Genomic DNA, 22,308 nt, shown 5'->3' with positions numbered 1-22,308 from the left:
AGCTCCTTCCCTGCTCCCCGCCCAAGGCGCCTCCCACCTAGCTCCTCCCCTTCCCTCCTCCCCATTGGCTGACTCGTGTACCACGTGACGCGTCAACACCGAAATTCACAAGATTCTTGCAGCATCGGCTGGCTGACGCGTCACAGTACGTAGTCAGCCCTGTCGGTAGGAGGCAGAGGGGGCAGGGACCACTCGGGCAAGGGTCTGGTGGTTCACGGCCGCGCCCGCCGTCCGTAGCGGGTTTGCAGCCTAAGGCCTGGGACATAGTAAACACTTTTGTGCTGCTGCTCGCTGTTGCTTGCTGCCGCTCGCTCTACCAGGAGCTTTTTGCTGTCCTGGCAGAGGAGACAGCAAGCGCGCTTAGGAGGCGGGTATCACTGTGTGTGTGTGTGTGTCACTTGGACGCTGTCAGTGTGTGTGTGTGTGTGTGTGTGTCACTTTGAAATGGTCTGTGTGTTTGTGTCACTGAGGAACGTGTGTGTGTGTGTGTGTGTGTGTGTGTGTGTGTGTGTGTGTGTGTGTGTGTGTGTGTGTGTGTGTGTGTGTGTGTTATATAATATTTTAAAAATGAAAAAAAAGACATGTGAGAATAAATTATTTATTAACATTGTGCAACTTTGATAAATATATTCACACACATACATCACACACACACAGACACATATTAATAATAATAGCATGTTCTTGTATAGCACTGCTAATTGTACGCAGCGCTTTACAGAGACATTTTGCAGGCACAGGTCCCTGCTCCGTAGAGCTAACAATCTATGTTTTTGGTGCATGAGGCACAAGGAGATAAAGTGACTTGCCCAAGGTCACAAGGAGCTGACACCGGGAATTGAACCAGGCTCCCCTGCAGCAATCTCAGTGTCTTTACTCACTGAGACACAGACACAGACACAGACACACACCTCTGTGCTGCCTCTGGTCTGGTGGCTCTGCTCACAGTAGGGAAAAAAAGGCTGCAGCCCCATTGGATGGGAGCAGTCACGTGACTGCTCCTCCGCTCCCCCAAGCGGCAAAATTTCAAACTCTCCTGTCTCTTCTGATTTTCTCAGCCTCCGCACGCATCAGCAAGCATGCGGAGGGAGAAACTATAGCCGCGCTGATTATAGATGCAGGGGCTTTGTGCATCTGTTCAGCGCGGCTCAGCCCGCCTCAGCGACGCTGATTTCACTATGTCCTGGGCCTAAAGCTACATGGATCTTCTCACATGCTACAAGTGAGCCTGGATCCAGAGTAGTTACAATGATTCAACACTGGCTGGCACCGCATCTCCTGACAATGCCCTGCAGTCAGCTTCAATGTATAAAGGTGTTCAGGTGAAAGTTAATATTGCTTATTAGGGAACACAATAGACCAGTCTCTTCATTCACTTACACTGTAAATTGCCCTGTCTTTAAATCCACTACTCTTTTTTTTTTATTATTATTATTATTATTATTAGATCGACTATAGTTTTTGTAATTATTTCTTTGTATTTTAGAAAATAGGCTAAATGCAAAACTTAAGTCAGACCTGAGGCAACTGTGCCTATTTGCTTTTACCTCTAGTGTCTCTGTCTCCCTCCCTCGCCCCCCCCTCCTGCTGAATAAATATGCTGTGCCTTTTATTTGAGAGATAATCCCTCCTTCAGATATTATACTGTAACAGCACAGTTCTGTGTGCATGTGCATGTTTGACTTGTTAGCTGGGAGCTACGTTACCACTGACCTACAGAGATTGTTCAGATATTTGGCTTTGTAACCCTTTTAAGGTGAGTGCTTTTTATGCTTTTTTTGAGTTTACAAAATAGGTTATACTGTAAGTAAACAGAATTTCATGAAAGGGCTAAACCAATTGTGGGTTTATATAATCCAACTCCGTACTTTTGCATGTAAACAAAGGGTCGATAAAGAGGTAACATAGCCTCCAAAATCATCACATACTCGATAATGACCCAAGTACAGGACCTAATTCTGTATTGTATCTTACCTTCCGAGCAACAGGGAACTTCCAAAATTGTAGTAATACTGTACATTGAGAAGTCAAAGGATGCTCTAACACAGGGGTGTGAAAACTTGGGGGCACGTGATTTTCTGGGTGGGGCGGCGTGTCGCTTAGAGATGACTCGCACTCTTCCCCAAAGCATTTAAATGAAATGCTGAGGGAGCACGCGTGACGCCTCTGTAACTCACTTACCTGGTCAGAGACCAGTTAACGCCGGTGACCAGGTGGGTGGGGGGCACAGACTAAAAAGTTTGCGCACCCCTGCTCTAACATATGGTAACCTAACTCCAGATGTCTCTAAAACAGATTTAACCTCTTTAAAGTTTTGCAAGTGTCCCTTATAGAAATAATGCTTTTAACGCAGTGTAATAAAGGGTTTTTTCTTTTGCAAAACAAGTTCATGACTGGAGAGGTTTTTTTTAACCAAATTTTTGTATTTTCAAATATACAGAAAACAGTACATTGAACATTTGAAACATCCAGAAAATATCTTATCCTTCAATGTACTTATGGGGGGTTGGGGGGGTGGAGGTCATAACTTGGACTACATGGGGGGGAGGGGTACAGAGAAATCAAAAACATAAACTTTCAAAGAATAAGGTGGGGGGGGGGAGAAATACCCACATTTTCCAGAAAATATCTTATCCTTCAATGTACTTATGGGGGGTTGGGGGGGTGGAGGTCATAACTTGGACTACATGGGGGGGAGGGGTACAGAGAAATCAAAAACATAAACTTTCAAAGAATAAGGTGGGGGGGGGGGAGAAATACCAAAATTTTTCATATATTGAAGCTCAACACTATGTGTCGAAAGTCGGATAACAGATACAGTATATACATATATGAACAGATGGCACTCACGTGTATAATAGTAATTGTTGATGCTTGCCTCATAATAAACAAATAGACAAAAATATCTTAACTAAGCAGACTTTGCAGCAGACTTTACAGAAAGAACGAGACAGCACACAAAGTAAGATGAACTCCAAGGTGTATTGCAGGTAAGTGGCACAAAAACCCAACATTTCGGTCCTACAAACAGGACCTTTCGCAAGGGAGTGCCCCGTTTGTAGGACCGAAACTTTGTTTTTTTGTGCCAATAACCTGCAATACACCTTGGAGTTCATCTTACTTTGTGTGCTATCTCGTTCTTTCTGGAAAGTATGCTGCAAAGTCTGCCCGGTGAGGATATAGGTTTACTGACTATGCATCTTAACCCAGGCTGTGTTCAAAAGCGGTGCAATGCAGCATGCATAAGCTTATAGGGGACCATGTCATATGGGTTTGAAGCAAAAGGTGGCACTCTGTGCTCATTTGCATGTCACTTCCCAGAATCCCTTGCAGCAGTGAAAGCACTGTGCTGGGTGATAATGGTGAAAGGCAGGGTTGCAGACCTGTCTAAGACTTGCGAATGAGCACACAGTAATATTTCAATTTGATACACTGTATATATGTGTGTGTATATATACCCCCCTTGAGAAAGGTTCCATTCCGGAACCGAAAAGTAGGATTGGGCGGCCTGTTCATTTTGTATTGATGCCTAATACAGACTTTTTGCCTATACTGATCTGAGTGCAGTCTTCCTTTACCGGACGTGAGAATGGTAATGTTGATATATATATATATATGAAAAAAAAGAATAGAAAAAACAGGTGCAAACCTAGTGCATTAACATAATAAAATTTGTATTTCAAGGAACATAAAATCTTTCAAATGCCCACTCACAAAGGTAAAACGATAAATAGCATATATGAGATAGGCTCTCATGTGCCGTCAGCTCAATCCTCTCGATGTAGCTCCAAGTACTGGCGTCGTCACGTGACTCCCCTCGTGTAGCCGATGAACCGGTGAACCGGAAGCGGAAACTCGCATTCAGTGTTCGGCTGGGGAGAGACCCTCCGGACAGCAAAAGTCCTCCAAGTCCTCTATGGTTGGGTTGTATTGGAGCCGTGTGATACACACAAAGGATAGAGTCTCTGGCAACAACTGGCCTCAGTGCTCGTGGGCAAATGGCGGTCCCAAACTAGTCACGTCCTGCGCGTTTCGTCATCGATGATGACTTCCTCAGGGGTTACCCTCCAAGTGCCCCTCCATGATATTTATAGGGAGATATTTGCATAAGATTTAGCCAATATTCAATTAAAGTAATTAACCAATTGATTAAACATACAATTAACATCACATTCAACAAGTGTGTAAGATTGCTGTATATTGTGAGGACCCCATTAAGTTAACAGAGAAAAAGTTTACATTTCAGTCATATGTTGTAATTACCAATTGATTTGTGATTAACAATTATTATTATTCTTCACTAATCTCACATCATTTCCATCTGTTTGATCACTACCCTAGATATTACTCAAATAATTAGACATCAGATCAACAAACAAGCATATATTCATTATGAACGACTCATTTTATCAACCAAGTAGTATTTCATCAGTCAACTACATCTTCTTGTTCAACCCACTAATATATGTGACCACTGGATGTTCATTCTGAGACACACATTAGTAAGTCTCAATCCTGATATGCTCCATAGTCAACAACTACATTAATGCTATTAAGCCCCACAAGAGGTTAACACTACGGGACATTAGACACTTCGCACAATGGTGAAGTATCCCTCTCATGACCCGATTGGATCTCGGGCAGAAACCACGCCCCCATGACCTAGAGGGGCGGGATATTTTTCCCTATAAATACTCACCGGCATAGTAAGGGAACACACTCCTCCCCTTGAAGAAGCGTGTCAGTCTACGCGAAACGATCGTCGGGACGTGGTGACGTCACGAGTGACGTCATCAGAAGTGGCAGCGTCAGCGAACAGAGACAGCAGCATTTGGGAAGACAGGCTTGTATTGATAGCAGGAATACAGCGACTTATATGTGTGTGCTAAGTGGCGCTTCCCACAGTGGGGGCTTCCAGCATATAACGGAACACACAAGAGATATTTGAACCTGCAATATCGCTGTTTTAGTCTCCCTGTAACGGAGCTAATTGTACTAATTACGGGATGATTACATCCTCAAGCTATCAATATTCTGACTGTGAAACCATCAGTTTTGGCAACACCCGCAAGTAGGGACAACATTGTTTTGTATACAGGCTTACACCAAATGAGCAAACCTTGTATATGTGTGTGTCTAAGCGGTTTTGCCCGCAGTGGGGGCTTTCATTATACAATTTATTGTTCACACGAGATACCAGTATCCACCATATCTCTGCAGGAACAATAATGTATTATATATAGACTTGCATTTAACCAGCATACCCTGCAAGTGTGTCTCAAGTGGTTTTGCCCGCAGTTGGGGGCTTCAATCCTATCGTTTACATTCCATAAAGAGGCATTAGAATCTACCACTGTGTCATTCATTTGAAAATAGTATACAGTGCCCCTAGACATACTTTTGAACAGATATTATTGCACCCTTGGATAGAGGTTACCTGTATTTTTGCCAACTTACCAGCACATATATAGAGACTACATCTCTGATAAATACTCCTTCCGCCATTGAGGTTTGAAGGAGCATACTTACCTGCTTGTCCACTAACAGTGATAATCGCTATTTAGACGCCCATGGTGAAACATAATATAGCAATTTACTGCCAATTCACCTAACCACTTCAATACGGGTTTTTTTTAATGTTTGAATGTTTTATATGTGTTTTTAATCCTGATCAACTACAATGAACTAATAAAATTTTATTATTTTTCCTGAACTTACCCGGTCGAGAAGGGCCACACCTTTTTGTTCTATCTTAAGGTATTGATACCGATAGACTATTGTAAGTCTCACCACAGTGTACTAACATTGAGTGCTTATTATATGAGGGAGCCTTTCTGATCCTTTTGGGATCTACACTGTAATATATTCAATTTTTCCCTCAAAGCACCTGTTATATATCGCATTTAAGCACCAAATATCATACACGGACGAGCGGTTTATTCACCTTTTCTAATAAACGGTTATAGAACAGCTAATGTTCATTATTTAAACCAGCTCCCGATTCTCCAGAATTTACCTTGACAAACTTCTGATCCACCTTGTGCGAAGTGCACTGTAGACTCACTGGGAGACAAGACACATGACAATGAGTTTTCTGACAGATGACCTTAATTTTGATGAATGGATGAATGAAGCAAGAGATACTTTTTCGGTTACAACTATACCTAGCACAGAGACCCCAGTAGCAGATATTAAGAGTTTTTTCAGGGACTTAGAAAGAACTTATACCTCACGAACAAAAATCTGGTGGGAGGTGGTGAGTTTGGAAAATTATCTAAAGACGGAACTAGTCCCAAGAGGACTAAGAGTCAAGCTCCCACCTTCTCACCAGATAACAGATACTACTTTCCTCACCAACTGGAATAAAATCTTACTACAATGCTCAGCACAACTGATGGGCCTACTGGTAGATTATGAGACAAAAAAACTAGATACAGTGAAAGCAGAAATCAAAGTCCTTTTGGCAGATATCAATAAATGGAAACCTGACCCAATCTTTGAAGAGTTGGAGAACAAACTCAAAACAAACATAGAAAAAATTAAAAAAGACATCAAAGACAGAAAACATAAAAAGTTTGTTCGTGACTACGAAGACTTTAAGGAGGGAAAGATTTTCCACTTTAAAAGTAGATATCGATGCTACAATCCCTACCCCCGCACACAAGAATCTTCCACCGAGTGGGAGGTCTCAGCTAGTGACACAGAAGCAGATACAGGTACACACATTCCCAATACAGGGTTTGATATTCCCTTTCCCCTACCCCAAAGGGCGGAGACTTTTTTAGAGAACCCGGGCCTTTTTCCCATACCAACCGCAAGAGGAAAACACGGAGGGGGAAGGGAGGACTATTTACGGGACAGACAAAGGTGGGCCTACAAGGAACCCCCCAGGAGGCCCAGACGAATGAGGAGACGCAGGTGATCAATTTGTCTAATAAAATCCTGAGCAAAAACCATAACGATCTTCTAATTAAGGGTTTATCATTTTGTCCAACCAATCAATTGGACCATTTTGAATGTGTCAAGGATCTAAACCTGTTCTGCCGAAAGTTGTCATTGCACAAATTTTTTAAAAAACGCAGACAGTGGAGAAGTATAAACACTCCAATGGAACTCCTTGACACACAACAATTAGACACAATTGATATCCTCGAACAACTTGAAAACGAAAGTCTAAGACCACCTGGGGAAGGTCCCTTTACAGACCTCAAGAATAAATCCACCTTCACACCCCCTTTCGACTGTAGTACCAATGTGGACGTGTTCAATAAACTTGTAACCCATGACATACAAAGACTACAAAGCCATAAAAACAAACAAAATTTGACCTACTCTGAGAGATTGGCCCTCCGGGACTTGGAACAAGATAATGATATAACAATCAAACCATCCGATAAAGGTGGGAATATTGTCATCTTGAACCAGACAGATTATGTGGATGAATGCAAACGTCTACTTTCTGACAAAAATTGTTACTGTATCCTACAAAGTAATCCCACCACTACATACCTTAAACTACTAACTGACATACTCAAAGAGGGGCTTGATGAAAAATTGATATCACAAAAGGAGTTTAACTTCATGCTCCCCAAAAATCCCAGAATAGCAACATTCTATCATCTACCGAAAGTACACAAAAAAATGGTACCACCTCCAGGTAGACCGATTGTGTCCGGTATAGGCAACCTGACTTCAAATACGAGTGTGTATTTGGATCACTTTTTGCGACCATTTGTAGAAAGCTTGCCTTCATACATTAAAGACACAACGGATGTACTTAGGAAAATTGAGTATGTTAGTTTAGACACCAATACTATCATGGTAACCTTAGACGTGGAGGGATTATACTCAAGCATCCCACATGACTATGGTATCAGAGCAGTGGAGCATTTTCTCAAAGCAAGAAGTACAGATTGCATACTGCACAATACATTTGTTCTCAAACTATTAGACTATGTACTGACCCACAATTTCTTTCTGTTCAATAACATCATGTATCACCAGATACAGGGAACAGCTATGGGGACCACATGTGCTCCCACCTATGCCAATTTATACCTAGGCTGGTGGGAGGAAACAGTGGTCTTCATAGAGATGCAAGAACGATACACAGAATATGTAGAATTGTGGGTCAGATACATAGATGATATCTTTCTTATCTGGAAGGGTACAGAGGATTTGTTACATGAATTTATTAACATGCTAAATTGTAACTCTCACAACTTGAAATTGACGTCACATGTGGACAGACAGAGAGTAGAATTTCTAGATCTCTATATCTCCAGATCTTCTGATGGGCACCTAGAAACCACAATCTTCAGGAAACCCACAGCCACCAACAGCCTTCTAATGGCCAATAGCCACCATCCACAACATATCACCAATAACATACCGATAGGCCAATTTTTGAGATTACGCAGAAACTGCTCCACCACATCTGAGTTCACCAAACAATCTAGGGAAATGTTTCAAAGATTCAAAAAGAGAGGATACAGTAACAAAATATTGAAAAAAGCATACCACAGGGCTCTGACAGAACCAAGATCCAAATTGTTGATAAATAAAAATAAAAAAAGAGAACCAAGAGATGAAACCATTCGGTTCATCTCAACATACAACAATCAATGGCGGGAAGTCAAAAATATCCTCAACACACACTGGCATATCCTCAGAGAGGATACAGACCTGCAAAAAATCCTCAAAGAGTATCCAAGCATAGGCTACAGACGTAGTCAGAATATGAAAGACAGATTAGTGCACAGCCACTTTAAACAAACTCACAAGAAAACTTGGTTAGGCACTAAACCGTGTGGATCATACCCATGCTCGAGGTGCAAAGCATGTATCAACATGCCAGTGACTAAACAGTTCGTTGATTCATCCAATTCCAAAACCTTTCAGATAAAAGACTTCATCAACTGCCTCACGGCGGGTACAATATATTTGATGAACTGCGAATGCGGCCTCAAATATGTTGGAAAAACACACAGACCTCTAAAGACCAGAATTTTGGAGCATATAGGAAATGTACGGAACTCCACTGATACACCAGTGGCCAGACATATAATTGAACATCATAAAGGGGATTCGAGAGTCATGCACTTTTGTGGCATCGAATACGTACCCAGGGATCCTAGAGGGGGTGACTGGGACAAACGACTACTTCAGAAAGAATGTCGTTGGATCTACCAACTCCAGACCCTCTCACCCCTGGGCCTCAACGAGGGTTTCATATATTCACCTTTTATCTAAAATAATATCAAGGTTACTTTACAAGAGGGTACACAGTATCCTATAAAGGTCTGACAAGATAGATGTATTCATAATAACGTTGACTGATGAAATCATACTGACCATGTAAATGAATCATTCTAATTCAAATTCTATATATTTAGCCATGGTCTATAACTAGAGCATACTCATTACAAAAACGACAACGAGACACTTAAATACACATTTTTTATTCACTATTATTTATTATTTCCCTCACATGTCATATATCCCAATATGAAATATATATACCCCAATAAAATATATATACATCCACTATCACTTTCAGTTAGTGCACACACCATTTTACAAGTCACAGCAACATTCACGGTCAATGGTATATGATGCGGGATATCTACTCTGAGATTAAATATACCTTAAGTAACTCTGACCTGTATTGACCTTAAGGGCAGGTCTTAATGAAAGATCATTCCTACACCATTTACATACCGTCGCTAACCACTTTCAATCATTTCACTATTCATATAGGTTCATATTCACTATAATTAGCTTATTCCTAGTCACATGTATATTCACATTTTTTAAAGCATGAAACACAACACCAGAATGTCTTGTAGTTAAATATACCTTAGTAATTTGGACCTGTATTGACCTTATGGGCAGGTCTCTAGGATAGATCACTTCTACACAAGCTTATACCAGTTTCATTTTACATTATTCATTTTAACATCATGACAATAACATTGCTATATGTATTAACATTTACAATGACCTATAACCATCTACAATTACTCCAAGACAGTTCACGTACTTCACTAATCTCACATCATTTCCATCTGTTTGATCACTACCCTAGATATTACTCAAATAATTAGACATCAGATCAACAAACAAGCATATATTCATTATGAACGACTCATTTTATCAACCAAGTAGTATTTCATCAGTCAACTACATCTTCTTGTTCAACCCACTAATATATGTGACCACTGGATGTTCATTCTGAGACACACATTAGTAAGTCTCAATCCTGATATGCTCCATAGTCAACAACTACATTAATGCTATTAAGCCCCACAAGAGGTTAACACTACGGGACATTAGACACTTCGCACAATGGTGAAGTATCCCTCTCATGACCCGATTGGATCTCGGGCAGAAACCACGCCCCCATGACCTAGAGGGGCGGGATATTTTTCCCTATAAATACTCACCGGCATAGTAAGGGAACACACTCCTCCCCTTGAAGAAGCGTGTCAGTCTACGCGAAACGATCGTCGGGACGTGGTGACGTCACGAGTGACGTCATCAGAAGTGGCAGCGTCAGCGAACAGAGACAGCAGCATTTGGGAAGACAGGCTTGTATTGATAGCAGGAATACAGCGACTTATATGTGTGTGCTAAGTGGCGCTTCCCACAGTGGGGGCTTCCAGCATATAACGGAACACACAAGAGATATTTGAACCTGCAATATCGCTGTTTTAGTCTCCCTGTAACGGAGCTAATTGTACTAATTACGGGATGATTACATCCTCAAGCTATCAATATTCTGACTGTGAAACCAGTAGTTTTGGCAACACCCGCAAGTAGGGACAACATTGTTTTGTATACAGGCTTACACCAAATGAGCAAACCTTGTATATGTGTGTGTCTAAGCGGTTTTGCCCGCAGTGGGGGCTTTCATTATACAATTTATTGTTCACACGAGATACCAGTATCCACCATATCTCTGCAGGAACAATAATGTATTATATATAGACTTGCATTTAACCAGCATACCCTGCAAGTGTGTCTCAAGTGGTTTTGCCCGCAGTTGGGGGCTTCAATCCTATCGTTTACATTCCATAAAGAGGCATTAGAATCTACCACTGTGTCATTCATTTGAAAATAGTATACAGTGCCCCTAGACATACTTTTGAACAGATATTATTGCACCCTTGGATAGAGGTTACCTGTATTTTTGCCAACTTACCAGCACATATATAGAGACTACATCTCTGATAAATACTCCTTCCGCCATTGAGGTTTGAAGGAGCATACTTACCTGCTTGTCCACTAACAGTGATAATCGCTATTTAGACGCCCATGGTGAAACATAATATAGCAATTTACTGCCAATTCACCTAACCACTTCAATACGGGGTTTTTTTAATGTTTGAATGTTTTATATGTGTTTTTAATCCTGATCAACTACAATGAACTAATAAAATTTTATTATTTTTCCTGAACTTACCCGGTCGAGAAGGGCCACACCTTTTTGTTCTATCTTAAGGTATTGATACCGATAGACTATTGTAAGTCTCACCACAGTGTACTAACATTGAGTGCTTATTATATGAGGGAGCCTTTCTGATCCTTTTGGGATCTACACTGTAATATATTCAATTTTTCCCTCAAAGCACCTGTTATATATCGCATTTAAGCACCAAATATCATACACGGACGAGCGGTTTATTCACCTTTTCTAATAGGGAGATATTTGCATAAGATTTAGCCAATATTCAATTAAAGTAATTAACCAATTGATTAAACATACAATTAACATCACATTCAACAAGTGTGTAAGATTGCTGTATATTGTGAGGACCCCATTAAGTTAACAGAGAAAAAGTTTACATTTCAGTCATATGTTGTAATTACCAATTGATTTGTGATTAACAATTATTATTATATTAAGAATTGAAATTTATAAATACAATCTATCATTTGGAAATCCAAAGTGAATGACAATATGGTTAGAATAAATGATAGTTAAAAACAAGTGTTTTAGGAGACTAGTGATAAGAAATGTTCCTTTAGATTGACATATTGAGACTATATATCCAAATTAAAACTACTTCATATTTGATTCAAAGATGAAGAACTAGAAAAATAAGTAGAAAAGTACACCCCTATACTAATGAATACTAATTTACCCCAATTTGAGAAGTGTGTGGTAAAAAATGCTCTTTAGATCCCTTCTTAAAACATAATAATTCATTGTAAATCTTTAATACTAAAAATAAAAATTAGCTGGGTTAATAGTACCTAGTACTCAAAAGCAATCATTATGGGTTATTCCCAATATAGACAATAAAAAACCATTAACATAATAATGACAACAATGATTGCTAACCTTTATTGTGGATTCCGGTTGGAGCCAGAGGAGGTGATTTCAAAGCAAGGACAATAGAAGGACCGACGTTAACCACCAATGTGTGCTAGTGTCATGAGCTATGTGTCTCAATGAATATATATAATGTAAAATAAAAAGATTATATATATATGTGTATTTATATTGTTCGATAAGTATGTGATGTGATGACTGATGAATGAATGAAAGGAAATATAAATAAGAATGAAAAAATAAAAATAAAAGTAGGAATAAAAGATAATGTGGAATGATATGAATATGAATGATTAAGTAAGACCTATATGAAATATATTGATAACTAGCTGATATATCCGGCGTTGCCCAGGCGTGGAAGGGCAGGGGGCATGGAGTGGAAGGGCGGGGGGGGGGGGGCAAGGGGCATGGAAGGGCGGGGAGGGCAAAGGGCAGGGGGGCAAAGGGCAGGGAGGGGCAAAGGGCAGGGAGGGGTGGGGGGGGGCAAAGGGCAGGGAGGGGCAGGGGGGGCAAAGGGCAGAGAGGGGCGGGGGGGGAAAGGGCAGGGAGGGGCAGGGGGGCAAAGGGCAGGGAGGGGCGGGGGTGGCAAAGGGCAGGGAGGGGCGGGGGGGCAAAGGGCAGGGAGGGGCGGGGGGGCAAAGGGCAGGGAGGGGCGGGGGGGCAAAGGGCATTGGGAGGGGCAGGGGGGGCAAAGGGCAGGGAGGGGCAGGGGGCAAAGGGCAGGGAGGGGCGGGGGGGCAAAGGGCAGGGAGTGGCGGGGGGGCAAAGGGCATTGGGAGGGGCAAAGGGCAGGGAGGGGCAAAGGGCAGAGAGGGGTGGGGGGGCTAAGGACAGGGAGGTGCAAGAGGGCAGGGAGGGGAAAGAGGGCAGGGAGGGCAGGGGGGCAAGAGGGCAGGGAGGGAGCGAGGGGGGCAAAGGGCAGGGGGGGCAAGAGGGCATGGAGGCGTGGGGGGCCAAAGGGCAGGGAGGGGCGGGGGGGCCAAAGGGCAGGGAGGGGCGGGTGGGAAAAGGGCAGGGAGGGGTGGGGGGGCCAAAGGGCAGGGAGGGGCGGGGGGCAAAGGGCAGGGAGGGGCAGGTGGGCCAAAAGGCAGGGAGGGGCGGGGGGGCCAAAGGGCAGGGAGGGGCGGGGGGGCCAAAGGGCAGGGAGGGGCGGGAGGGGTCAAAGGGCAGGGAGGGGCGGGGGCCAAAGGGCAGGGAGGGGCAGTGGGGCCAAAGGGTAGGGAGGGGAGGGGGGGGCAAAGGGCAGGGAGGGGTTGGGGGGCCAAAGGACAGGGAGGGGCGGGGGGCCAAAGGGCAGGGAGGGGCAGGGGGGCTAAGGGCAGGGAGGGGCAAGAGGGCAGGGAGGGCAGGGGGGCAGGGAGGGCAGTGGGGCAGGGAGGGCAGGGGGCAGGGAGGGCAGGGGGGCAAGAGGGCAGGGGGGCGAGGGGGGCAGGCAGGGAGGGAGGGGGGCAAGACGGCAGGGGAGGGAAGAGGGCAGGGTGAGGGAGGGCAGGTGGCAAGGGCAGGGGGAGGGAGGGAAGGGGGCAAAGGTCAGTTGGAGGGAGGGCAGGGGGCAAAGGTCAGGGGGAGGGAGTGCAGGGGGCAAAGGGCATTGGGAGGGAGGGCAGGGGGGCAAAGGGCATTGGGAGGGAGGGCATGGGGGGCAAATGGCATTGGGAGGGAGGGCAGGGGGGGCAAAGGGCATTGGGAGGGAGGGCAGGGGGGCAAAGGGCATTGGGAGGGAGGACAGGGGGGCAAAGGGCATTGGGAGGGAGGGCAGGGTGGCATAGGGCATTGGGAGGGAGGGCAGGGGGCAAAGGGCATTGGGAGGGAGGGCAGGGGGGGCAAAGAGCATTGGGAGGGCAGGGGGTGCAAATGGAATGGGGAGGGAGGGCAGGGGGGGCAAAGGGCAGGGGAGGGAGGGCAAAGGGGGACAAAGGACAGGGGAGGCAAATGGCAGGGGGGCAGGGAGGGTAAGGGGTTCAAAGGGCATTGGGAGGGAGGGCAGGGGGGGCAAAGGGCATTGGGAGGGAGGGCAGGGGGGCAAAGGGCATTGGGAGGGAGGGCAGGGGGGGCAAATGGCATTGGGAGGGAGGGCAGGGGGGCAAAGGGCATTGGTAGGGAGGGCAGGGGGGCAAAGGGCATTGGGAGGGCAGAAGGGGCAAAGGGCAGGGGGAGGGAAGGCAGGGGGGGCAAAAGGCAGGGGGAGGGAGGGCAAAGGGGGGCAAAGGGCAGGGGGGCAAAGGGCAGGGGGGCAGGGAAGGTAGGGGGAAAAGGGCATTGGTAGGGAGGGCAGGGGGGGCAAAGGGCATTGGGAGGGAGGGCATGGGGGGCAAAGTGCATTGGGAGGGAGGGCAGGGGGGCAAAGGGCAGGGGGGAAGGGAGGGCAGGGGGGCAAAGGGCATTGGGAGGGAGGGCAGGGGGGGCAAAGGGCATTGGGAGGGAGGGCGGTGGGGGCAAAGGGCATTGGCAGGGCAGGGGGGGAAAAGGGCATTGGGAGGGAGGGAAGGGGGGGCAAAGGGCAGGGGGAGGGAGGGCAGGGGGGGCAAAGGGCATTGGGAGGGAGGGCAGGGGGGGAAATGGCATTGGGAGGGACGGCAGGGGGGGAAATGGCATTGGGAGGGAGGGCAGGGGGGGCAAAGGGCATTGTGAGGGAGGGCAGTGGGGCAAAGGGCATTGGGAGGGAGGGCAGGGGGGGGCAAAGGGCAGGGGGGGCAAAGGGCAGGGGGAGGGAGGGCAGGGGGGCAAAGGGCAGGGGGAGGGAGGGCAAAGGGGGGCAAAGGGCAGGGGGGGCAAAGGGCAGGGGGAGGGAGGGCAAAGGGGGGCAAAGGGCAGGGGGGGGCAAAGGGCAGGGGGGCAGGGAGGGTAGGGGGGGCAAAGGGCAGGGTGAGTCTTGGACGCATTAAATTACCCATTCCCCTGCGTTTCCTCACCTTGCACACGGCCGCCCTCCTCCTCTTCTTCTGGCTCCTCCGCGGAGAGGCTGAGACGCTCCGGTGAGGAGGTGCTGTGCCTCCCGCGGGGAGAGGCGGAGACAGCTGGAGGAGCGGCGGAGACAGTCGGAGGAGAGGCTTGTGTGAGGGGAGAGCAGGGGGGCAAAGGGCATTGGGAGGGAGGACAGGGGGGCAAAGGGCATTGGGAGGGAGGGCAGGGTGGCATAGGGCATTGGGAGGGAGGGCAGGGGGCAAAGGGCATTGGGAGGGAGGGCAGGGAGGGCAAAGAGCATTGGGAGGGCAGGGGGTGCAAAGGGAATGGGGAGGGAGGGCAGGGGGGGCAAAGGGCAGGGGAGGGAGGGCAAAGGGGGACAAAGGAGAGGGGAGGCAAATGGCAGGGGGGCAGGGAGGGTAAGGGGTTCAAAGGGCATTGGGAGGGAGGGCAGGGGGGGCAAAGGGCATTGGGAGGGAGGGCAGGGGGGCAAAGGGCATTGGGAGGGAGGGCAGGGGGGGCAAAGGGCATTGGGAGGGAGGGCAGGGGGGCAAAGGGCATTGGTAAGGAGGGCAGGGGGGCAAAGGGCATTGGGAGGGCAGAAGGGGCAAAGGGCAGGGGGAGGGAAGGCAGGGGGGGCAAAAGGCAGGGGGAGGGAGGGCAAAGGGGGGCAAAGGGCAGGGGGGCAAAGGGCAGAGGGGCAGGGAAGGTAGGGGGAAAAGGGCATTGGGAGGGAGGGCAGAGGGGCAAAGGGCATTGGGAGGGAGGGCATGGGGGGCAAAGGGCATTGGGAGGGAGGGCAGGGGGGCAAAGGGCAGGGGGGAAGGGAGGGCAGGGGGGCAAAGGGCATTGGGAGGGAGGGCAGGGGGGGCAAAGGGCATTGGGAGGGAGGGCGGTGGGGGCAAAGGGCATTGGCAGGGCAGGGGGGGAAAGGGCATTGGGAGGGAGGGCAGGGGGGGCAAAGGGCAGGGGGAGGGAGGGCAGGGGGGGCAAAGGGCATTGGGAGGGAGGGCAGGGGGGGAAATGGCATTGGGAGGGACGGCAGGGGGGGAAATGGCATTGGGAGGGAGGGCAGGGGGGGCAAAGGGCATTGGGAGGGAGGGCAGTGGGGCAAAGGGCATTGGGAGGGGGGGGCAAAGGGCAGGGGGGGCAAAGGGCAGGGGGAGGGAGGGCAGGGGGGCAAAGGGCAGGGGGAGGGAGGGCAAAGGGGGGCAAAGGGCAGAGGGGGCAAAGGGCAGGGGGAGGGAGGGCAAAGGGGGGCAAAGGGCAGGGGGGGCAAAGGGCAGGGGGGCAGGGAGGGTAGGGGGGGCAAAGGGCAGGGTGAGTCTTGGACGCATTAAATTACCCATTCCCCTGCGTTTCCTCACCTTGCACACGGCCGCCCTCCTCCTCTTCTTCTGGCTCCTCCGCGGAGAGGCTGAGACGCTCCGGTGAGGAGGTGCTGTGCCTCCCGCGGGGAGAGGCGGAGACAGCTGGAGGAGCGGCGGAGACAGTCGGAGGAGAGGCTTGTGTGAGGGGAGAGCCGCGTGCTCTGTGTGTGGGGGGAGGGGGTGAGCAGGGGGGGGTTAGCGGGGGGGGGGTGAGCAGGGGGGTGAGTGGGGGGGGTGAGCGGGGAGGGGTGAGCAGGAGGGGGTGAGCGGGGGAGGGGTGAGCGGGGGGGTTGAGCGGGGGAGGTGAGTGGGGGGGGGGTGAGCAGAAGGGGGGTGAGTGGGGGGGGGGGTGAGCAGGGGGGTGAGCGGGGGGGGTGAGCGCCGGGGGAGGGAGTGGCCTATGGGTGGTGAGAGCCGTGGGGAGGTGAGAGTCCCCGCTGTGTCCCGGGCGCTCGCTCCCCCACTGACTGTAGCGGTGCCGGAGGGGGGGGAGGAAAAGGCTCGGGAAAGCGGGAGACCCGGGGAGAGGAGGAGGTGCGCGCGGGTCCCGATGAGCGCCGCGGTGTGTGTGTTACAGTGTGTGTGTTACAGAGTGTGTGTGTGTGTGTGTGTGTGTGTGTGTGTGTGTGTGTGTGTGTGTGTGTGTGTGTGTGTGTGTGTGTGTGTGTGTGTGTGTGTGTGTGTGTGTGTGTGTGTGTGTGTGTGTGTGTGTGTGTGTGTCGTCACTCCGCCTCAGGCCAATGAGAGGTGTGCGGGGGCGGGCGGGCCGAGGGAGCAATCTCATTGGCCTGGCCCAAGGTCCAATGTGATTGCCGCTAGGGACACAGGGAGGGACACAGGGAGACACATACAGACAGACAGACAGGCAACGACACATAGGACACTTTGAGAAATATATATGTTGATGATAATACACAATACAAATTTGATAATGTTAGGATAGAATAAATATTTTATTAAATAATAAAGATGTAAATAAAAATGAAAATGAAAATGAAAATAAATATAAAGAATAGAAAAGAAAAATAACAAATAAAAAATAAAAATAATGAAAATACAAATGAATAAAAATAAAGATAAAAATAAAAATAATAGTAAGATAATTTTGATAAAATAAAATAAAAGACTATTTGTGGAGATAAACCGTACGCAGCAATATGCTGTGTACCCTACAAACTGTCCTCTCTGTATGTAAGGTGACGTTCAATGATCAGAATGTTGACCATAGCCCAGAGGGAATGCAAAGCATTCAACCCAGACCTCTGGAAGAAAACCCAACCGAGTGATCAAACTATGATACTAATGTCAATATGATCATTGTGTCCCTTTGGATATGTAGTATCCAATATGTACATCCAATATGTTTCTCTTGTGCATAATTTTTGAAAACGATCACCTCCCATGTAGGAGGGGGGAATGAATTCAATACCCATAATGGAGAGGGAATTTGGATCTTTGTTATGATTGGCACAAAAATGACGGGAGAGGCTATGAGTCTGACACCCATGTATAAAATTGCGCCGATGCTCCAAGAACCATGTACTTAGAGCCCTTGATGTTCGGCCTACATATTGTGTGCTACATTCACACAAAATGAGGTACACAACATATTCACTTAGACAATTGATGTAATCTTTTATATCATATGATGTGCCATTCGAGAATGATGAAAATGTGTTAGTTTTTGTTAGATGTTTGCAAGTCAAACAACTGCCTCTTCCGCATCCAAATTTCCCCATCCCTTTGGCTGAATTTGAATCAATTTTCTTTTTAGTTTTGAGTTTACTTGGAGCAATTAGAGTTTTGATACTCCTTGCTTTTCTAAAGACTGTTGGAGCATATTCAGGTACTAGATGACCTATTACGGGATCGTTATGTATAATATTCCAATGACAATTTAGTATGTTTCTAATTTGTTGGGCGGATTGATTGTATTGAGTAATAAACTTTGGTATATTACCTTCTTTGTTGACCATTTTCCTATTTAAACGTAACGATTTAGATTTATTTTTTGATTTTTCTAGTAATGTCTCACGTTTTATAAGACTAGCATCCTGAAATGCTTTTGTAACAACAGACATGTCATAACCCTTCTCTTGAAATTTTTTAGAGAGATCCTCACCCTGTAATGTAAAATCAGTGTCCTCTGAGCAGTTGCGCCTAATTCTGTAGAACTGACTTTTGGGTACGTTATCTAACCACTTTTTATAGTGGTTACTGCCATAATGTAGGTAACTATTAGTCGACACTGATTTGAAATGTGTCTTTGTCTGAATTTGTTGCTCTTTACCAATGAATAGTTCCAAGTCCAAAAAAGTTATAGTATTTGGATGAATAGTGTATGTGAAACTCAAACCCATCTCATTATCATTGAAGGATTTCAGAATCTCCTCCAGGATTCCCCTCTCACCATCCCAAATAATAATAATATCATCTATGAAACGGCCATAGAACACCAGACCGCCTCCCAGACTAGCATTGTCCCACACATAGAGACTCTCCCACAGTCCCATGTAGAGATTTGCATACCTGGGGGCAAATCTGGTGCCCATCGCCGTTCCACAGATTTGCAAGTAAAATAGATCTTCAAATAGAAAATAATTGTGATTGAGGAGGAATTTAATGCATGCTAAAAGAAATAACGTCTGTGAAGGGTGCATATCTAAGTCTAACTCTAAATAGTGATTAATAGCCTGGATACCTTTTGTGTGATCAATACAAGTGTATAATGAAGAAACATAACTTGTCCCAATATATTGATTTTTATTTACAACCATACGTATTAAATTTACGTTCATACATTCGGGACACTTTGCATGTCATCGATTCCACCTCTGGTATTACATGGAAGGATACCTTTCACTGGGCAACATGCGATGTTTCTTCATTATACACTTGCATTGATCACACAAAAGGTATCCAGGCTATTAATCACTATTTAGAGTTAGACTTAGATATGCACCCTTCACAGAGGTTATTTATTTTAGCATGCATTAAATTCATCCTCAATCACAATTATTTTCTATTTGAAGATCTATTTTACTTGCAAATCTGTGGAACGGCGATGGCCACCAGATTTGCCCCCAGCTATGCAAATCTCTACATGGGACTGTGGGAGAGTCTCTATGTGTGGGACAATGCTAGTCTGGGAGGCGAAAAAACTAAATAGATGTGCGCTACAAAAAACCTCTACTGTTTTAACCCCTTAATCACCTCTGTGTTAAATATAATACGCAACCTCTGTGTTAAGAAATGGCGTCTGCAGCTGTGTGTGTAGGGGTAATTAACCCCTAGATCTGAAAAACAAGAAAAACAAAATCGCAAACGCACATAGTGAAGTAAATAAAATCAATTGATTATTTGTTTATAGGGTAATATATCTGCGTACATCAGATTAGTAATAAGACAGCATTTCATGTACATAGACATGTGTTACCAGGCATCACAGGGTAAGTACTTCATCGAGGGACATCCACCTCACTGCCAGGAACTTTTCCTCCACTTGCTGAACGGACCGTCTGGGCACTTCAGGACGCAGCTTCTGCTTGGGGCTGTGTTGGTACAGTATGAGTCCTCTCTGATTCCTACCAGCGTTTATACTGGTAACCAGCTGGACGGAGAGGTGATCGGCAGAGCTTACTGACAAGTAAGACTCATACTGTACCAACACAGCCCCAAGCAGAAGCTGCGTCCTGAAGTGCCCAGACGGTCCGTTCAGCAAGTGGAGGAAAAGTTCCTGGCAGTGAGGTGGATGTCCCTCGATGCAGTACTTACCCTGTGATGCCTAGTAACACATGTCTATGTACATGAAATGCTGTCTTATTACTAATCTGATGTACGCAGATATATTACCTTATAAACAAATAATCAATTGATTTTATTTACTTCACTATGTGCGTTTGCGGTTTTGTTTTTCTTGTTTTTTAGTCTGGGAGGCAGTCTGGTGTTCTATGGCCGTTTCATAGATGATATTATTATTATTATTATTTGGGATGGTGAGAGGGGAATCCTGGAGGAGATTCTGAAATCCTTCAATGATAATGAGATGGGTTTGAGTTTCACATACACTATTCATCCAAATACTATAACTTTTTTGGACTTGGAACTATTCATTGGTAAAGAGCAACAAATTCAGACAAAGACACATTTCAAATCAGTGTCGACTAATAGTTACCTACATTATGGCAGTAACCACTATAAAAAGTGGTTAGATAACGTACCCAAAAGTCAGTTCTACAGAATTAGGCGCAACTGCTCAGAGGATACTGATTTTATATTACAGGGTGAGAATCTCGCTAAAAAATTTCAAGAGCAGGGTTATGACATGTCTGTTGTTACAAAAGCATTTCAGGATGCTAGTCTTATAAAACGTTAGACATTACTAGAAAAATCAAAAAATAAATCTAAATCGTTACGTGTAAATAGGAAAATGGTCAACAAAGAAGGTAATATACCAAAGTTTATTACTCAATACAATCAATCCGCCCAACAAATTAGAAACATACTAAATTGTCATTGGAATATTATACATAACGATCCCGTAATAGGTCATCTAGTACCTGAATATGCTCCAACAGTCTTTAGAAAAGCAAGGAGTATCAAAACTCTAATTGCTCCAAGTAAACTCAAAACTAAAAAGAAAATTGATTCAAATTCAGCCAAAGGGATGGGGAACTTTGGATGCGGAAGAGGCAGTTGTTTGACTTGCAAACATCTAACAAAAACTAACACATTTTCATAATTCTCGAATGGCACATCATATGATATAAAAGATTACATCAATTGTCTAAGTGAATATGTTGTGTACCTCATTTCGTGTGAATGTGGCACACAATATGTAGGCCGAACATCAAGGGCTCTAAGTACACGGTTCTTGGAGCATCGGCGCAATTTTATACATGGGTGTCAGACTCATAGCCTCTCCCGTCATTTTTGTGCCAATCATAACAAAGATCCAAAGTCCCTCTCCATTATGGGTATTGAACTCATTCCCCCCTCCTACATGGGAGGTGATCGTTTTCAAAAATTATGCACAAGAGAAACATATTGGATGTACATATTGGATACTACATATCCAAAGGGACACAATGATCATATTGACATTAGTACCATAGTTTGATCACTCGGTTGGGTTTTCTTCCAGAGGTCTGGGTTGAATGCTTTGCATTCCCTCTGGGCTATGGTCAACATTCTGATCATTGAACGTCACCTTACATACAGAGAGGACAGTTTGTAGGGTACACAGCATATTGCTGCGTACGGTTTATCTCCACAAATAGTCTTTTATTTTATTTTATCAAATTTATCTTACCATTATTTTTATTTTTATTTTTATCTTTATTTTTATTCATTTGTATTTTCATTATTTTTATTTTTTATTTTTTATTTTTATTTTCTATTCTTTATATTTATTTTCATTTTCATTTTTATTTTTATTTACATATTTATTATTTAATAAAATATTTATTCTATCCTAACATTATCAAATTTGTATTGTGTATTATCAATATATTTCATATAGGTCTTACTTAATCATTCATATTCATATCATTCCACATTATCTTTTATTCCTACTTTTATTTTTATTTTTTTATTCTTATTTATATTTCCTTTCATTCATTCATCAGTCATCACATCACATACTTGTCGAACAATATAAATACACACGTACAGTATATATAATCTTTTTATTTTACA

General features: G+C 45.4%; 1 protein-coding gene across 1 annotated transcript in view; it reads left to right on the top strand.

Annotated features, from left to right (window-relative positions):
• Nucleotides 1–1,616: 1,616 nt before the first annotated feature.
• The window catches only part of LOC142489886 (retinol dehydrogenase 7-like), a 51,347-nt gene continuing 30,655 nt past the window's right edge, over nt 1,617–22,308 (top strand). The window contains exon 1 of the mRNA XM_075591443.1: nt 1,617–1,756. The gene's annotated coding sequence lies outside the window, so the exon portion shown is untranslated. The remainder of the gene's footprint in view (nt 1,757–22,308) is intronic.

This window comes from Ascaphus truei, chromosome 3, assembly GCF_040206685.1.
Source record: "Ascaphus truei isolate aAscTru1 chromosome 3, aAscTru1.hap1, whole genome shotgun sequence".
Lineage (NCBI taxonomy): Eukaryota > Metazoa > Chordata > Amphibia > Anura > Ascaphidae > Ascaphus > Ascaphus truei.
Note: the sequence above shows the minus strand (reverse complement) of the source record. Positions and strands in the feature narration are given on the sequence as shown.